General features: G+C 36.6%; 1 protein-coding gene across 1 annotated transcript in view; it reads left to right on the top strand.

The window, feature by feature from the left end:
- Positions 1 to 1,126: 1,126 nt before the first annotated feature.
- Positions 1,127 to 18,382, top strand: part of PDE7B (phosphodiesterase 7B) — a 230,061-nt gene continuing 212,805 nt past the window's right edge. The window contains exons 1-2 of the mRNA XM_071806514.1: positions 1,127 to 1,220; positions 2,662 to 2,711. The gene's annotated coding sequence lies outside the window, so the exon portion shown is untranslated. The remainder of the gene's footprint in view (positions 1,221 to 2,661; positions 2,712 to 18,382) is intronic.

Below are 18,382 nucleotides of genomic sequence, written 5' to 3'. Positions count from 1 at the left end.
GCTGGATTTCAAATCCAAGGCTGAGGACACCAAGTGAGATTAATTTCTCTAGCTTACACTGGTGGACCAAACAATCCAGTCTATTCCCTGAGGCAGTTTACAGCAGCTTTCAGGGCTCTCTAATTCAGTGATTTCCTTCAGATTTTTTTAGAGGTACAGCATTTTGTCCCTGCACTACACCCTGTTTCTAGTGGCCTCCTCCTACTTTGCTCCAGGGATCTTCCCAGGGATGCTCTGGAAACAGGGAGGATTTATGACTTGTAGGACTGCAGCTGCTCACAAGAGGCTGCAGAAGAAAGAACTGAATAAGGTTCCCTGCATTTACTATTTGCCAGCACTGTTTTACTGTCCATGCCAGTGTAAAATATTCTGTTCAACAACTGATACATCCTAACGAATTCATGTATCAGTATTTTTAAGATACAGTCACAAGCTGTGGTTAGGTTTCCATTTTCAGGATTAACTCTGCCTTTTTGTTTTCTGTCTATGCTGTAAGCATAACACTACAATTTAAGGAGTTAAACTAGTCTTTACAGTGAATCTAGAGCTTATACTGATCTATGTGATGTCACACTTATAATTCTGATTTTTTTCTCTTTGGTTTGCAATAATGCATGTGCACGGAGGGAGGGCGACCGAGATAGATATTCTCTTACATTCAGTCCTCCAGACCTTGCCCAAAATACATGGATGGCTGTTACAATACTGTAGCTATCCATAATGGAGACAGAAAAAGGGAGAGTGCTGTTTCCTTGTGATGAATATTAAGACATTTTATTTCCAAAAAATCCTTGTGAGTTCAGCAGATGCAGTTTTATTTATAGTCTATTCTAGCTTTAACTTGTGTACCATGTGACCTACACTAAGGGGACACCAGCAATCTCCACAGCAAAATGGAAGGAATAAGGAGAGACTGGTTATGCAGGAACAGCTGCTTGTTTTCAGCAGCATCACTTGAGAGTTTTTCACATCCTCCTTCTCCGCCTCTCTCCAAATGTTCAGCCTGCTGTGTGCAGGCTGGGTGTTTACAGTTCAGGACTACGGAGGAGGAGGAAATATTTTGCCTATTGTTTAGTGACGTCAATGGCTTCGCTCCCAGTCACTTGAGGGACGCTGGTGCTTAGCAAATGTCAGTATGCTGCTGCTACTGCATGTGCCTCGCAGGCTGCTTACAGGAATTTAAGGTCTCTCCTTCAAGATAGAACCAGTTGGTAGATGAGGTGGGTGTGAGAGGAAAAGAGCAATAGCCATGGAAAGCTGGTCTGCTGCTTTTTGCATGGGAAAGCACTGCATGCTAGTTTTTTTATTGTGGCATTAATATGGCGTATTTATTAGCATTAAATGCTGAATTTAGTAGAAAGCTGTCTTTTATCCTGTTCATCCTTCTCACTCTCTTTTCCTCTGTGTTAAAACAAGGTTGTAAAAATAAACACAGATGACACTAACAATTTTATAATTAATCAGGATAAATAGTTAACTCAATATCTGCCTATATCCAGTGTTTTTCTGATGTGCTCTCATCATGTATTTTGTTACCAAATGTTGATAACTGAATTGAAAATGTATTTTACTGAAGATTTTTTAAGCATAGGGCTGGATTTTTTTATTATTTATTTTTTTAAATGCATGTTTTGTGAAAGTATGCTACAGTTCATGTTCCTAAAAGAGCTGCAGTTGGAAACCCATGCTTCAATCACTTCTCATTAAAACACATTTGAACTGATTTTTGACAAATTTTGCTGCCTGCATTTGTGATTGAAAAAAATGTGTATCTGCAGCCCTTCTTTATGTGTGCATGAAACTGTGTTTTTATAAAATACTGAGAAATTGTTACTTGGTGTTTGTAGTTGAAACTGAAGAAGCTGGTTTCAAAAAAATATGCATAATACATCTGAACAGAGCTGTGACTCTAAACAGGACCAAAAGTTCAGCTTACTAATTGTCTTGATGTGAGACCCTGGATTTGTTTCACATTAAAGAGATAAGCCCCATGAAAACTTCAAGTATTTTGAGTGTTTATTAGAGTTCATGGTATAGCGTAACACTATACTGATACTTTCCTATAAGGGTAGAACATAAATAGATTATGTCATTTTGTAGGGCAATAATGCTAAGAGCAAACTTTCTTTGTTTGCTAAGAGCAAACAATGGTGAATACAGAGCCTACCACTGGGGTTACAGTGGGAAATAAAAGGGTGAGACAAACTAGTATCAGTGCCTTCTAGGTCTTGACTTAGCCACAGATCATCATCCATTGCCTCTAGGGGTGTACAGAGTCACAGAAAAGATTTCATATGTAACCTGGCTTTCTGTGCTGAGAAATAACTTGTAGATGGTTTGAGGTGATATGCACTTAAATCTTTAAGTTGCTCATATATATGAATGATTCACTGATCAACAGAAGACGGCCTTACTCCATAATGCTTCTGCACTGAAACTAGTAAGAATATTCCTGGAAGACAACTGAAGAATTAAATCTGATCAATAATATCTACTCCAAAAATGTCAGAAGAAAATAAAACTTCAGAAAAGAGGCTCAAAACTAACGAAGAACACTGAAGTAGATATTGCCCATAAGCTAGCTTATTTCTGTGTATGATTTACACTAAGTCTTTAACTATAGGATCATGTGATTAAGTTTTTTTTTCTCCTTCAAAACAGTTAATTTTTCTTCCAACCTGCCTGGGCTGTGGCAAGGGGAGCAGTCTAAGGTGAGAGCTGTTTTCCTTGATCTCAGTCCTAAAGCCTGGTCTTACAACAGTCTGCAGAAATTCAGGAAAATTCTGTGTTGCTTTGAGTATGATCAACTCAGGCAGAAGTTTTAGAAAATTAAGCTAAAGAGCTCTGTCTATTTTAAACATACGTGAAATGCAATTTTTCAGAATTCTACAGCTTGTCCAGCTTAAGTGGTCCTCCTTTAGGAACAAAAAATCACTGAGAGAATTAATCTACCATCTCCATTTCAAAGCATGGAGGTAAAAAAAAATTCTGAACATGACTGTTGTAAGAAGTTTTAAATACAGGAAATAATAGACCATTTGGTTCCCCACACAACTTCATGACTTGAACACTCAGCCAAGAGGCGACACTCAGCAGGAAAAATTTCTGCCCAAACACTTAAATCTGGAGAGTTTATGACAAAGAAAGTGTTAAAAATCCAGACTGAATACTGTATTACTAAAGTTAGGGTTTAAGAGGCTGAGAAATGAGCACAGATGGTGTAGGGAAAGGGAGGAGAGTTCAGAGTCTCTCTTTAGAGTTTAGATATAAATCAGGATGCAAAGTAAGGAAGAGGTTTTTCCTGTCCTCTTGGTTAGAATAATAATTTCAGAATGGTAAATGGTAGAATAACTAAGAACAAGTGTTTGGACAAGTTTTCTTCTCAGTTTCTGGATGTTCAAATATTGCCCAAAGCATCATTCCTGATTGAAAAAAAAAATAAATAAATAAATAAAAAATCCTGAGGTCTTTATTATCTGGGTACAGTGTTTTACTGTATTTTTGTTTGGCTATAGGTGTCATCTTCTATTTATATAACAACTTTGTGGCCAAGATAGGGGAAAAGATGGTGGGGGGAGGGGCTTTTTTTTTTCATTTTTATGCCAGAATCCATGCAAAAGATTTTCCCACAGGATTTACAGCTCCAGTTGCATGTGGTAGAGAGTATGAATGGGGGTTTTATATACACATTAAATTATAGGAGCAAATATTTTCTGGAAAAAATACATATACCTGCTTTATTTGTTTGCTTGTACAATCTTAATCACCACCCTTTTGATTTGCTCAGATCCCAGGTGTTTTGATTTTGCTTCATTGATGTATACTGTGTTTTTACATAGCACACAACTGCAGAATATGGCCCAAGAAACAATTGCCAGAAAAGGGAGTGTCAAGCCACCCAGACCAGAATCCTTCTTCAAGAGGAGAATAATCAAAAGATCAAATACAATTTATTTTTTCTGATTGACGGTACTGGGTGTGGTCAAGATGATAAACACCTGGCAAGATTTCCAAGTATTCTGGGAAATCTGTTTCAAATCAGTGTCGAATGTTGGCTTCACAATCCGAATACAAAGCAGGAGAAGACTGTTGTAGCTGCACTGCTGTTATTCCAATCACACTGTAATTTTTCAAAACGAAAACAACTGTTAAAGGCAGATTTGTCAGCATTTACTGAGGTGCTGTCACCACCACCTCTCCTTCAAGGAGGAAGCTACAGAATTCAATAAGTACATTATTCCTGATGAAGAATGCTTGGTATATCTTCTGCAAAGTATTGCCAATTTATTTGTGAATCCTTCATCAACCTTCATACCAAATGCACTAAGTCCAAGAATTCTGCTTCATCTGTTAATTACAAAACATCCTGGCACTTCACTTATGAAGCATTTTTTATAAAGCTAACACAAAACAAATAACCTTTTGTAGTCCAAAGGCTCACCTTTCCTTTTTCTGTAGTGATCTTAACTCATGGATAGTTCTCAGTTTTGGACAGATATAGGATATTAAAAGGTTTTCTGAATTTGAATCATAACTGAATTACCCTTAACACAGTCCCTCAGTAACTGTATCCTGATTTTTCAAGGCGTTTTCAAGAACAGCTCATCACCTAATAAGAAGGAACGTACTGTTAAAGAATATGAAACACAATATAGAACATGAAATGTAATACTTAGTCTTCCCTAGAGGCTTTTACATAGATGCACATATGTATAAATATCAAATGAATGTAAAATGTACCATATCAAATTAACATAAAATACTGCAATGACATATGTAACTATAATTGCCTTCTTCTTACAGGCAGGGACTATTAGCCTTAAGAGACCAAAGCCCAAACTATTCTTTGTTTTCAGAAAGCTTTTCATAACAGACATGTACAAAGACACATCTGAAATTATTGACATAAATAAGAAACAGGTGAATGTTGAAATACTCTCCATTTAACCTGGATTTGTTGTCCCCCACTAGACTGTAAACAGACATCTTTTTGCCCTTCACCTTCTAAAGGAGTTTCTAAATCAGGCTTACATTTTCTTTACTTATCTTAAAGATGATTTTTTTTTCTAACAGCATCAAATAGCTGTTTGTCAGCTGTAAGAGAGAGGAGAACTGTCATCACCCATAGGAAAACGATAAATTGTGTCTAGCCAGAAAATAAAGTGAGCACTTTCTTCACATAATAAACTAGTTCTTGGCACAGCTAGTTTTTCAAATAGACAATATAGAAAGAAGATCATGTCATGAATTCTGTTGTTATGATAACACTGTCCCCTGTATAGCTGGTATGCGTGTTTTTGGAAGCTAAAATCTATTGCAAACCTTTTGAAAAAAAGAAAAAAAAAAAGAAGTATTACATCACCCTCACTTCAGCGGGGGTGGGTAGAGACAGAAACGAAGAGAGGGAATTTTTTTTCTTCCCTCCTTTCCTCCCTCTCCTTCCTTCTCCTTCTCACTTCCCTTCTCCTGTCCTTCTCCTTCCAGCAAGATACCTGTCTAGTGCTGTTCCTTTGTGTGCTGTGGCTCCTTCATTTTAAATTACTGAAAAACAATTAAGAAAATCCATTTAAAAATAACGTATAATGGGTAGCTCAGTTGTTAGGATGATATCCATATTTTAGAAAAACAATTATGAGGAAATGTGAAAATCTCATCTGTTGGCAACACAGTTAAGTGAGGTGATTGCTTTGGTGGTTCCTGGCATTGTAGCCCATGGCTTGGAGAAAATCTGAGAGCATGACATTCTATTAATTACATTATGTATCTTTATCCACCTCTTGATCCGTTGTAATGGCCTGAGCTTTACTCTTCAGACCCCTTTAGAGTTATACTTCAGAGTAGTTGTTACCAAGAAGATTTTTTGTGAGCTCTGCTACATCACATATAGTGATGGTTCACAGGATGGATTTGCCAGGAAAAAGCAGAGAACCATCCTAAGGTGGACATCCCTCTCACTTGGGCTCAGATTGAAGACAAGCTTTGCCTTTCAGTCATAAAGCGTATTGTTACACAACAATTTCTTCAGTTAGAAAGTGGTCGCCAAGGAATAAGCTGCTAGCTGTTTCAATGAAAATCAAATGGAAATTAAATACAAAAATAGCGAACCTCTTCAAATAAAGGAGGAGAATACAGTCCTTGTGGGGAGCAATAATTCCACTCTTTAATGTCATATATAATTTCTAAATAAACATTATGATAGGATGTTAACATTAGATACATTTATAATAATGTCTCAGATCTTCTGGGAGGCCCACTGTATTTTACAGACTATTTCTCAATCACAACTGCAATGCAGTGTGTGGAACGTTACAGTTTTCTGCATCCAAAAAGGTGCACAGAAGCTTTCAGCAGAATGCTGTGTGCAAGAAGGACAAAAGAAAAACCCAAGCTAGCAATCAAATTGGAAGCTGGCAAGGAAATACGGAGAGGGAAGGGAATAAAGGTTGCATGTAAGGCTAAGGGTAAGATACCAGAATTGCACCAGATATCAGAATTACACCAGGAATTGTGAGATGGCTATACCATCTGTGCTGGGTGTAGCATGCTAGCCTGGGCTGAACAGATCTCTACTGACCATCATTTAACCTCTTTTTGTAAAAAAAAAAAAGAAACATTTCAGCTCCCATGTTACCAGGATCAAATCTTAGCCACTTTATCTCACTTATAAGCTTAATTCAGCAATGGTCCAAAGGAGAAAGGAACCATAAACTGCCAAGTGATGTAATCTCAGTGTATCTCAATGGATTTACAGACATTTTAAAATTTTAGTTTTCTTTACAGAAGATTTCTAGCAGTTTTCTGTTTAATATAAAGGTTTTTTATAGCATTTACTACAGTAGAAGTAGTATTAGCAATAATAATATTTGTATTATACTAGTGCCCAGAAACTGCAGTGGGTGTTGGAGTCTGTGTGAATGCAAACAAAAACAAACCAAAACCAAAGAACAAGAAACAAGAAAGACAAACAAACAAACAAAACCAACAAAACAACAAAAAACAATGATCCCTGCCATGAGGGATTTACATACTAAATCTTGTTGCAACTGAATTATGTCTCATCAGTTGTCCTAAATCAAAATGCATACTAATACAATGGAATTCCTGTAGTGTATCACTTCTTTTTTCAACTCTTTTTCTCCTGTTCATTTATTGTCTACAGTTGAATTACATTGCTTTTTCACTCCATCCCAAGAACAGGTAGGATTTTCTTGCTGTATATAATCAGATCACCACAGAAAAGCTTTTTTTTTTTCCTCTGTGAAAGCTCTTTTTCCTGAGTGGTGAATGAAAAAAATTCTTACTCTTTAATGGCACTTCTAATTTCTTTCATACCTATATGAGCACTACTGTATCTTGATGGCCTAACATGGGAATTGGCACAGGAATGCTTTGTTCTATTCCATTTGGTGAGTTATTGTCTTTGAATATGATCACATATTCCTATGGAAGGATGGCTGGGTATGATGCACCCCCAAAACAGCAACTCGGTAGCAGAAGGTTATTTCACACAGAATCTTTTTGCAGGTTTTTTATGTGGTAAGCCTGTCAGGCTCTCACAGAGGATTAGAATGGCTGTCACACTGTGTAGAAAAGATTGTTGAACTGTGTCAACATGAAGAGTACATCAGTTCTCCTGTCTCCTAAATTGCCACATAACCAATATTCTTCCAGTCCACTCTTCATTTTCTGATTGCCATTTAAGGCAGTACTGTCTGCTCAGCTAAGATGTCTGCTGCTTCCCTTTGGTGACTTTAACAAGGTGCATCAGAATGATTTTCTGTGGATGACTGAACTCTCATTTAATGTATGTAGTTGTGGTGAATATGCGAGTGGCACAATTTTTCTGCATCTACTATCAGTATTTGTAGTTGAAGAAGGGACAAGAATGAGGGAGGGTAAAGATGAAATTCCACAGACCTGTAATGAGTACAGGAGTGGCCAAGAAAGGGAGAAGAATCTCTGCCATTTTACTTAATTTCCCTTGCTGCTCTGAAAAGGCAGCAGGGGTGAATGATGCTGGTGGCCAAATATCTACCTGAGTGCATCCACATACAAGAATTTCTTACCCTGAAGTATGTCCACTGAAACAGTGACCAAATATAATCAAACTGAAGACTGGCATCAGTTAACAAAGGGATTGAAAGATGAGAAGGACCATTATTAAGGATAGAGGGCAAGACAGAGTAAAAAAGAGTAGGTCTGAGTTGAGGCCCTGAACAAAGCAGCAAACTTGACTGGATTAATGAAGTGTTTATTTTGCAAATAAAATCTTCTAGTTAAACTTAAAAATGAGGAAGGATAATGTATTCAAGATCAGTCACATCTCAGCAAACATATGTGCACTGTTAATAACATAACTGTTGGGCTGAAAAGGTTGGGCTCAGTGTCTTAGTGAGCCTGATAAACTGGTTTGAACAAACAAAGGTAAAACCTGAAAATGAAACAGAGCAGAGGAACTGCTCAGAGAAATCCAACAAATAAGTTTAAGCAGGGTGTTTGTAGATGGAACAAAACCAGCATGCTATTACTTTATTGTCTTTCTGTAAATACTTTGGGCTTAGTTTTAGAAATGAACCATATTTGGGCAACGTTGAACAATTAGACTGTCAAACTGACATGTTCACCCTTTTCATGCCTCCCAAAACCAGATGGAAAGAGCAGAACCCAATAGGCATGCTGGTTAAGTGTAGTGGACGTGTGCTGTGATCTAACCTTAAGCTGCATGACAACCACACTATTCCAGCCCTTGGAGAGGCATAAGGCTAGAAAGCAGAGAGGTTCTCATAGTGAGACCGGCCAAAGAAGGGAGGAAAAGCTACACATATAGCAGATGAACTAAATGGATGTGTTCTATAACTGTTACATCTTAAAGAGGATCATGTACTTAAATTTTAATTGAATGCCAATCCAAAAGTCAGCATGCATGTGGTACCTTGCAGCAGGATTTGTTTCTGAGAACACCCTTAATCCCTAGTGAGCTTGATTTGACTCCCAGTTAAATATAAAGGATCCTAGGCTCATACAAAATACTTTGGTTGTTGAATAAAATTAGGATTATCTGAAGTGCTTCAGCTGGTTGAGCTTTTCTTTATTTTTCATTTTACTGGTGGATAGGTGGTAGGTAGACTTTCAGACACAATAAATTCAACGATTTTCTCCAGTCCTACAGGTGTATAGATTACATTTCCAAAACAAATAAACAAAACAGTATTTCTACATATATGCACTAATGGTGATCTTTTTTTTTAAGTTTCTCTCTGAAATACATGTGGATAGACTATAGTCATAGCTATCTTTATTACAAGTCTTTTTTGACAGTGAGATTCTTATGTGATTCTGAATGAAATATGGACTGGAAAACACTTTGTCTTGTTAGGAATGTACAAATTTGTTTGCTTGCTATGACAAATGCTCCAAAGCCACACGCGATGCTGAGCTCTCATAGTACAAATGACAGAGTCAAGGTTGAATAAAATGAAGGAAGTGTTTATTGGTCTTCAGTGTCTTTCCAAAGCAGCTTATCCTCACTTTGCCTGTTTTCTCCATCCTCCAAGATTTCTTCATCTGACCACTATGGAACAAAACTGGAAAATGTCTAGTGTGTAATACAGAATGAGCCAATATAAATTTAAGTTAATGCATAAAACAAGGCATGCTCTCCTTCCTCTCCCCACAACCTCCCGCTTTTACCTTCCAGTACTGCAGGAGGAAGAATATTTTTTGTTCATCTGAGACACTTTTTGGGCCATTCCCATTTTCAAAGTAGAGAGTGTATCTTTTCTAATAGTCAAGTGAGTCAACTTGCTCAGACAGTTAACCATTTTCTCATGCTCTAAGAAACTGTAGAAAAAGGCTGAAGACCGATTTGCATATTCACACTCCAAGTAAACACAAGGTTGTTATATCAATAGAAGTTGGAGAAAAAATCCAGTAGCTTCTTTTAGAAAGAAGGTGGATCATGAGTTTAAATGGAAGTAAGTTGAGGAAAATTGGCTTTCTAGGAGGCGAAGTGAAGTATGCAGTAGAAATCCTTCACGGTGAGAAGATATTCATAGCATTTGTGTTTAAAATTATGGTACTAAGGAAAATAAACCAAAAAAAAGCAAGTCATCAGGTCTATAAGGTTCAAATGTTCCAGAACTTGCAGACCAAGTTGGCAGTTGCTGCTCATACAGTAATTCAAGAGTGGAATATCATACAGTGTTAAGTGTCAGGACTGAAGTATTTTGGTAGCGATGTGTGTGGGAAGCCTGCACAGAGCCTGCTTGCAATGTGCCTAACAAACAAAATTGTTTTGCATTACATTCACCCGCAAATTGAAAATACATGCAATATTTATTCTAGTATAGTTTTTGGCATAGTTTACACCTCTAACACTTTGAACAATTTAAGCAAGCCTGAGGATCTTATCAAGGGCAGTAAATTAGAACATTTTGTTTGTAGAAAAAGGATTTGCTGTACTCCACTGCAAAAGCCAAGCCAAAGTTGAACTATGTCCTTTAAAAAACAAAATAAAACCTTTTCATAAGATAAACTGTCTCCATCTAGAAAATAGTTAAATAATGACTTTATTGACAGCAGCTGAACAAACTTGCCATAGAAAAATCTGTAATTTTCATTGCATTTGGATTAAGGTTTTTTACTCCATTTTATTACATTATATAAATATATTTCTATAATGTATACAGACCCTCACTAGCATTTGGGATGGGGGAAAATCTTATTAATATTTTATAATCATTTGAAATTTTTCAAAAGTTTACTTTTACAAAATCCTAAAGTACATATGAATCTTTTTGTCCTCTTAAAATATTATGTATATGATGGTATGGACTATGTTTTAGATTGTGAAAATAAAGATGTTTGCATGACTAAAACTTTCTTGCAGTTTGGGAGGACATGACCACTTGAAACTATTGACAACAAGCACTGAAATCTACATAAATTCTCAGTGAGCCTTTTAAAACAAGGAAATTAAGTTCAACCTACTTCTGAATGGAATTCACTCGGGCCCTTTGGCACTATCACAGAAATAGCTTTTTTCTCCTCTACTTTTCATCCAAGCTGTTGTCTGTTTTATCTCTACTGTAATTTACATTATCCTCAGTCTTTGATGTGTTGATTTTTATGAAGCCCCTGCTAGATAGAGAAATACTTTTACAATTTCATTATAAGGGAACAGAAGCATTGTAGAGCCAGGCTACTTGCTGAGTTTTTTAAATATGTTTTGTAGTAGATTAGCAAGTTCACTTAACATAACTGAATCCCAAACAGAGTGAGTCAAACATTGCACCAGTTAGAGTACTTTAAGGGAAAAGCTCCATTTTTTCTCAGGAATGCATGAAACTTTCTCATTCAAAACCTTGCTTGTTTTATTGTAGTAAAACAAACAAACAGACATAATGAACAAACAAAAAACCAAACCAAACCAAAACAAAACCACTAAAGATTGAAGCTCCAAAATAAATCACCACTTTTGTTGTGTAAATTGGTCATCCATAATGGGAATTCAGGGAAAAACCTGGACAAGTAGTCTTCAGTGGATCCCAAAGCAGATCAAATTGTCAGCATTTTTTCCTGGCAAAGAGGTCTTCTCAAGTGAAAGCAGACACCCAACAGAAGATGTAGCCTTTGACATTTTTGTCGTGACCTCAGTCTACATTAAGCTTATGTTCCATGAAGGGAAAAGGGAAGTCATGCACAAGTCTAGTATTTTCTGGCTTCATGTTCCACAGAGTTTAGTTTCTATCTCTCCTTCCTATGGTTCTAAATATTAAAATAAAGATTTCTACTTTCTGCATTTGCTTTCTGTCAAATATCCAGTGATATCCAGTGGCAGAAATTGAGCGGGGTGGTGTTCTCTGTAGCACCCAACAGAAGCCTTCATTTTCTGCAAAGGTTCCTTGCTCTTTTAAATGAAGTTCAGTCAGAAGAGGCAAATGGTAGTGTTTCTTTCCAATAATATGGAAATTAGGCTGAATATTTCAAATGTATTTGGATTTATTAGACAGTATTTGATTTGGTTGAACAGCAATTCCATGTAGAAAACCCAGCATGACATCACACAGCTCGAAACTGTGGTCCTTCCTTCTCAAGCTAGTTTGTACTACCACCCTTCAACCACAGAGAAACCTGGGCAGAATGAAAAACATTATGAAATTTCTAGCAGCAAATTAAACCTGATATTTCCTTGCATGTTTCAAACAAGAGTACCACTGAGAAAAAGTAACTCACACATTCTTGTTTCAGTTTTTCTTTTTCTGTGTTTTCAAACATTTGTAAAACATTGTTTGTCTCTATGTTATTAGAATGATTAAACGTGTTTATTAAAAAAATAGGTTAAAGGGCATAGTAAGGAGGGACAGACATTTGGACACCACTGGAGTCAGCATCTATCAGTAAACTGTTGTGTTTTGAGATTTAGAATTATTTGAATCATTTATTGTAAATTGTTTATTTAGACAAGACAGCAGCAACTTGGAGAAGTCCCCACGCTAGCTTGATGTGACATAGCTTGAAGACCAAGTGGCAGCTCAGCTGTCATATTACAGTGCTCTCCATGGGCTAATTTGTCTTGTTCTTGGCTGCTTTTTTTCTTTGTCATCTTCTGCAATGATCCAGATTTTGTTTTAATGTTGTTGTTAGTCATAATTATTCACCAAATAATTTATGCAAACAAACTTCAGCTTTTCAATAGCTTTTTTTGTGCTCACTTACATAAAATATGGTATCACTCACTGAGTCACATTATTGTTTTTGTCCTCTGAGTTGATACATGACATTGCTACAGGAAATTTTTAATAAATAATGAATAACAAGACAAAATGCAACCAGTGTTCATTTGTGTAAACTTTTGAATTAGTTTCAGGACTCACAACTCTTCTATGAATAAACTACCAAGCCTCTGAATATCACTACACTATAAATAAATAATTAATACTAAATAAATAACAACAAAATATTCTGCTTCAGTAAAACCTTGTCACATTGAATGGTAAAACTTTCACTGATTTCACTGAGGTCAGGCTATTTACTAGAGGTTTTTGTACCATTCTACCAATTTATTGGCATCATGATTCACTGGATTTTTATGGTTTGATAGTATAGGGCAATGACATTAGCTGTAATATTTTTACTTTCAATGAAAGTTAAGAGCATGTGAAGAATCCTTACATTTCCAAAAATTTCAGTTGTTAATAATACATAGGATTGGAGCTGTGGATTTGTAAGCTTGTTTGCTTGCTTAAGTAGCTTTTATTAACAACAATAACAAAATCTCATTGTAAAGAAAGATATAACCTGAGACTGCCTTTCAACACCCCATCAAAAACCTGTAAGGAATGCTCAGCTGTTTTGTTATATGTTATTGCAGATACAGGATTAGCACAGGTAAGCGGTAGTTATCAGAGCTAGAAAAAAACTCTCTTCTTTTTTCACTTTAAAAGGTTCACTTTTCCACTATAAAATCATATACCAAAGTGAGGACCTTTTTCCGAGAAATATAAGATGAATTACTATGAGGATAGGCCTTAACTAACATTTAAACTAAATCAAAACACCAGAGCTTTCCTACCCACAGTGCAAGGCCAAGGACCGAAAAGTGGCTCATATTGAAAAGTAGGATTTCAAGTTCTGCTTTGGAGTCAAATTCAGTCCTTTTGAATACTGTAAATGCTGACAGTTCTTTCCGTTTGCATCATGTGGTACCCCAGGCTATGGGGTAGCTTGCTGCTCCTTTCGAATTTCACTGTGGTGCAGCCGAGTTACAAAAGTGATGAGGCTGGCAGGGAAGCCACCAATGCTGAAGCCTGAGACCAGTCCTACAGTCTCAGCACACAGCTGGCAAGGATTGAATCTTGGATTCTTGTCCCTCCTCTAGTATGTGAAAGTATCCTTAGTATCCTTGACGTATTTGACAATACAGTCCTGTCACCTTTTGGCGCTTCATTAATGAGACTTTATTTACAAAGCCTAGCTTTCACAGTCATCACACATTTTAACCTGAATTCAGTGCTAGATGGAGGCATGTTCTGAGCATGGTCAGCAAACTCAGCTATTCGTGAAATCTATGCAGAGAGATGCCTGGGGTTTTTTTGATCAATCAGATTTTTACCTGAAATCCTTAACACCTAAGGTGTTTTTTAATGACTTGCTCCTCTGGATGACACTCCTAATAATATGTTTTAGTTTTAGGTAGTCCTGCAAGGAGCAGTGAGTTAAACTCAGTGTCCCTTCCAACTCAAGCTGTTCTATGATTCTATGACTGTATGACTGCAGATGAGTAAAACAGCGTTTTAGCTCCTCAACTCACTGTCATATCTGTCCCTAATGTCTAATTTGATAATACAACAGTAAATTCTCACATCTAAGATTGCAATATACTTAATGTGTTGACTTGACAATAGGTCAAGAAGACATCACTTCTGTAAGAAGCTTGGGAAAAGACAAGATAACTAAAAAAGTCCTTACGTGATTTGGCTTCAGAATAACTTTTACTATAGTCAAATAAACAAGAAGTTAACTCATTACTACTGTAATATAATAACAGATAAGCAAGGAAGGTCTAAACAGCCCACAAATATTCTTAAACAAGAAGTGTTAGGGAAGCGTTTGGAAAATCTCTGCTGTTACAAGTTAATTAGTCATTGCTTATTAAAATATGCAAATTAAATGTTAAAATAATTATTTAAAATCATGTTACAGACATGAGGTGAAGCTACTGACAATATTTCATCTGCAAAGCATCTTGAATGGATGAAAAGTACTGCAGCAAGGCTTACTCACTGTCTAAAATCAGTTTGATAGAAATAGACTGACAAGTGCGTGAAATTAGAATCTTCTCAAGTTAACGTGAGGCAGATCTACCAGATCAGATTAGATCAAAACAAGGGTAGCACTAATTCTTTTCTCTCCAGCTCTGTAGACCTCACCACAGCAAGCTTGGCTCCTGCCAAATCTGTGGTGGAGAAATGACACTGGGAGCTTGAAAATATTCCCTTACTGGTTCCAGCCAAAAGTGCCTTGGGAGCCACTGTGACATTCAGAGCAAAGCATCTTGCCTGTGCAGTTTGGCTGCACAAGCTGTGAGTCAGGTGTAACAAGTTTTCAATGATATAGCTTGCATTTTGCCCCAGGCACCTGAAAAAACCTTGAAGCTTACACTATCCAGGTCAAACCTGGAAGTCTGGATAGTCTTTTCCACCTGTCTGAACTGTTAGCAATAGTGATGGTATAAGTACTTTTCATTGGGGAAGATATGTGGCAAGAAATCATTTTAATGATGGAGTCTAAGAAGAGTACTTCTGCTTTTGAGGGCTTTGACCTATGCCTCTTATTAGGTTACTAATAGACTAATTAAGGACAAAGAAAGTGACTGGAAAAGTTCTGATGGATTAAATGTGGCAAACACCATTTGCTATAAATTGTGAAGCCACATCATTTAAACTTTTGGTGTTTTATTAGGTAACCCAGTTTATTCCCATTTTCACCACAGAATTCCCTTAATACTCATGGATTTTAGTGCTTTGTCCAGTACACTTTTCTTTAATGTATATATGAAAGCCAGAGTAAAAGAAAAGAGGTTTATCATGATGTTCAGCAGACGCTTGTCTTTCTTTAAAGGTAAGCCTCGTTCTCTCCTTTAACTCTGAACAATTCTTCTTGTTGATGGTCTCTATGCCCTTCTATGTCTTTTATTAAACAATGCTTCCAAAGAGTTAGCACTCAGTCTTATTGTCTGCCCTAAGTCCTATATCTCTTTGATGTCTTTGCCTGTAGTTTCTAAGTTCTTATCATAGCAGACTTCATAGTTTACACTAAGTCTAGAAAGCTTTTGATTGCAGCAATATAAATCCAGGATAACTTCAGTAGTGTTAGGTGTAGTCTAAATTCTCACCCAAGAGCAGGCTAACCTGACACATGCAACTGTCGTGAAGACTGATCGGACTGAAGAGATGCATCAGGTACTGCACAGCTTTCCTTCTCATCCTGTTATGTGTGCCATGAATTTTCAGGGAGAGATTGGCATTTATAATAATCCTTTGCATGTAAAAGCTATATAATTTCTTTCCAAACGGTGGAAATGGGCTGTAGGCACATGCACACATTTTCTTGTTTGGAAATTTGTTGGATGGACATGTAATTTGACTAGCATTTTTGTATTAGAGCAAACTTGGAAGGAGAGAAAAGTATTTGCTCATTGTCTAGAACAAAAAACATTCAGTGACTTTGTCCAGTTATATCCTGTGTTAACCTAAGTCTTCTTTTAGGTTTTTGCACTGAATCACATGCTTTTCTGTCTTTCTCACCCCAGAGCCCAATGACATTAGTAGAATTGTTCTGGATTTACAACAGTATAATGGAGAACAGAACTTGGATCTGTATCTAGTTCATTCAGTCTTTCATTATAAAAATCTTCCAAGTTCATAAATAATAACAACTCTTCAAATCTTCTTTTGCTAATCCTCACCGCTCTGCTTATTGAAGTATCCAGAACTATACTTAAAGCAAAATTAATGAGTGGAATATTAACAACTTTAAATACAATGAAATGAATGAAAGTGTGGAGTTATTCAGATAATTAAAATGAAGCAGTGCTTAAGTTGCCCAGTGTGTGAGATCATTTGACTTTGCATACCTGATTATTTTAAAGGAATAGTGAGTATTAATACTACTGAACTTATTGGAAAATAAGATCCTCAATACTTCTATCTATGGAAGCACTGGATTCAGATACTTTGTTATATCCTTGACCCCAGTACCTAGCATGTGAAGTCAAGCTGGAGATTATTAATAAGACCGGTTTCACATTATCCGTCAACTAATCTAGATCATCTGTTCACTTAAGATAAATCATAGCACAGAAATCTCAAGTTATACTGTACTTGTTTATTTCTATTTTGATTTCTAATGTGCTGTTCGTTACTGTTCTCGACAGTTACATTTCATGTTATAAGAACATAACAATTGCCGTACCTGGTCAGATCAATGATCCATCTATCCTAATACTCTAATGGCAGTAGGGAATGCAGCTTAGGGAGAACATCCAAGCCTGGCCACTTTCAGTCATTCATCCACTCCCCTTTTACTCCACCATTACCCTCAGTTGTTGTATTAGGGATGTCAGAGAGCAGAACTGTGCCTCTTCCTAAGATCGTTTGCAGTCTTGTTGTCCATGAATGTGTCTAATCCTTTCTTGTACCTGCTGAAAGTGTCTTCCTCTACAACCTGATTACGTGGCATCTTGAAAGAAATCTTATTTACTACTTGATCTTGTAATGAAAGCATAAATCTGTGATTTAGTGTTGGTCTCAATCTTGCCAATTTGATCAGAAGATACATTACTCCACTTCAAGCAGGATCCCATAGATTACCAAGTAAACCTCGGTCTTTGCAAATTAAAGCAATCTTGACATTAATTACAACAACAGAGACAAACAGTGACATAAAAAAATGTGAAGTATGTTTTCACAAAAGCAGAAACATAGTGAGTTTGAAGAGTAACTATGTGAGCGTGACACTCTAAATAATAACGGCCTGACTAGTCGAAGTTTATTATTAATAACAGTGTTGCCTTGTTTCAAGACTTGCTCCATTGTGAAAACCTCAATCTAAATAGATTATTAACCAGCAAAGTTTAAATTAATTGGTATATGTGTATTCCTGATCCAGCCTTTACACTCATGTAAAGAATTCAAATAGCAAAGGGAATTGAATTTTCATAATACGTATAACAGGAAAAAAGGCAACCATTGTGTATATTTCCAACATTCAAGTTCACTTCTGCAGTTCTGCAGTATAGATTCTGCCATTATCTGCTCATTTAACCTGGTGTTGTGTCAAAACTAATCAGGATTTCACATATTTGACAATATAGTCCTGTCACCTTTTGGCACTTCGTTAACGAGACTTTATTTACAAAGCCTAGCTTTCACAGTTCATAAACCAATTTTATGGGCATTCTGTGGTTCCATATGCACTCCTAATAATTACTGTCACACTTTGTGTGGTATATGTTGTAAACATAGTGGCACTTGGTAATTGTGTAGCCTGCTGGCATTTCCACTGCAAACCGACACTTGCAGTTTTTTGTCATACTGCCTTTTTAACAGTTTTGGAAATGTATCCCTATAATTTTCACTTACAATGAAGGTAAAATCCTTGCTATGTGTTCTTTGGCCACTTAGTTGAGGCCAGAATTGTATTCACCAAATAACTACTTAAACACAAGGTAGATCATTACAGACAAGCAAGCTACATTCACCAAAAGTACAAAAAAATGGAATCATTATAGGCAGAAGGGAGTAGCATGAATTCAAACATCAAAATAACATTGCAAAAATTTCTGTAATAGAATCTGTGCTTCTCCAGACACAATAAATTA

Source organism: Patagioenas fasciata, chromosome 3 (genome assembly GCF_037038585.1).
Source record: "Patagioenas fasciata isolate bPatFas1 chromosome 3, bPatFas1.hap1, whole genome shotgun sequence".
Taxonomy (NCBI): Eukaryota; Metazoa; Chordata; class Aves; order Columbiformes; family Columbidae; genus Patagioenas; species Patagioenas fasciata.
Note: the sequence above shows the minus strand (reverse complement) of the source record. Positions and strands in the feature narration are given on the sequence as shown.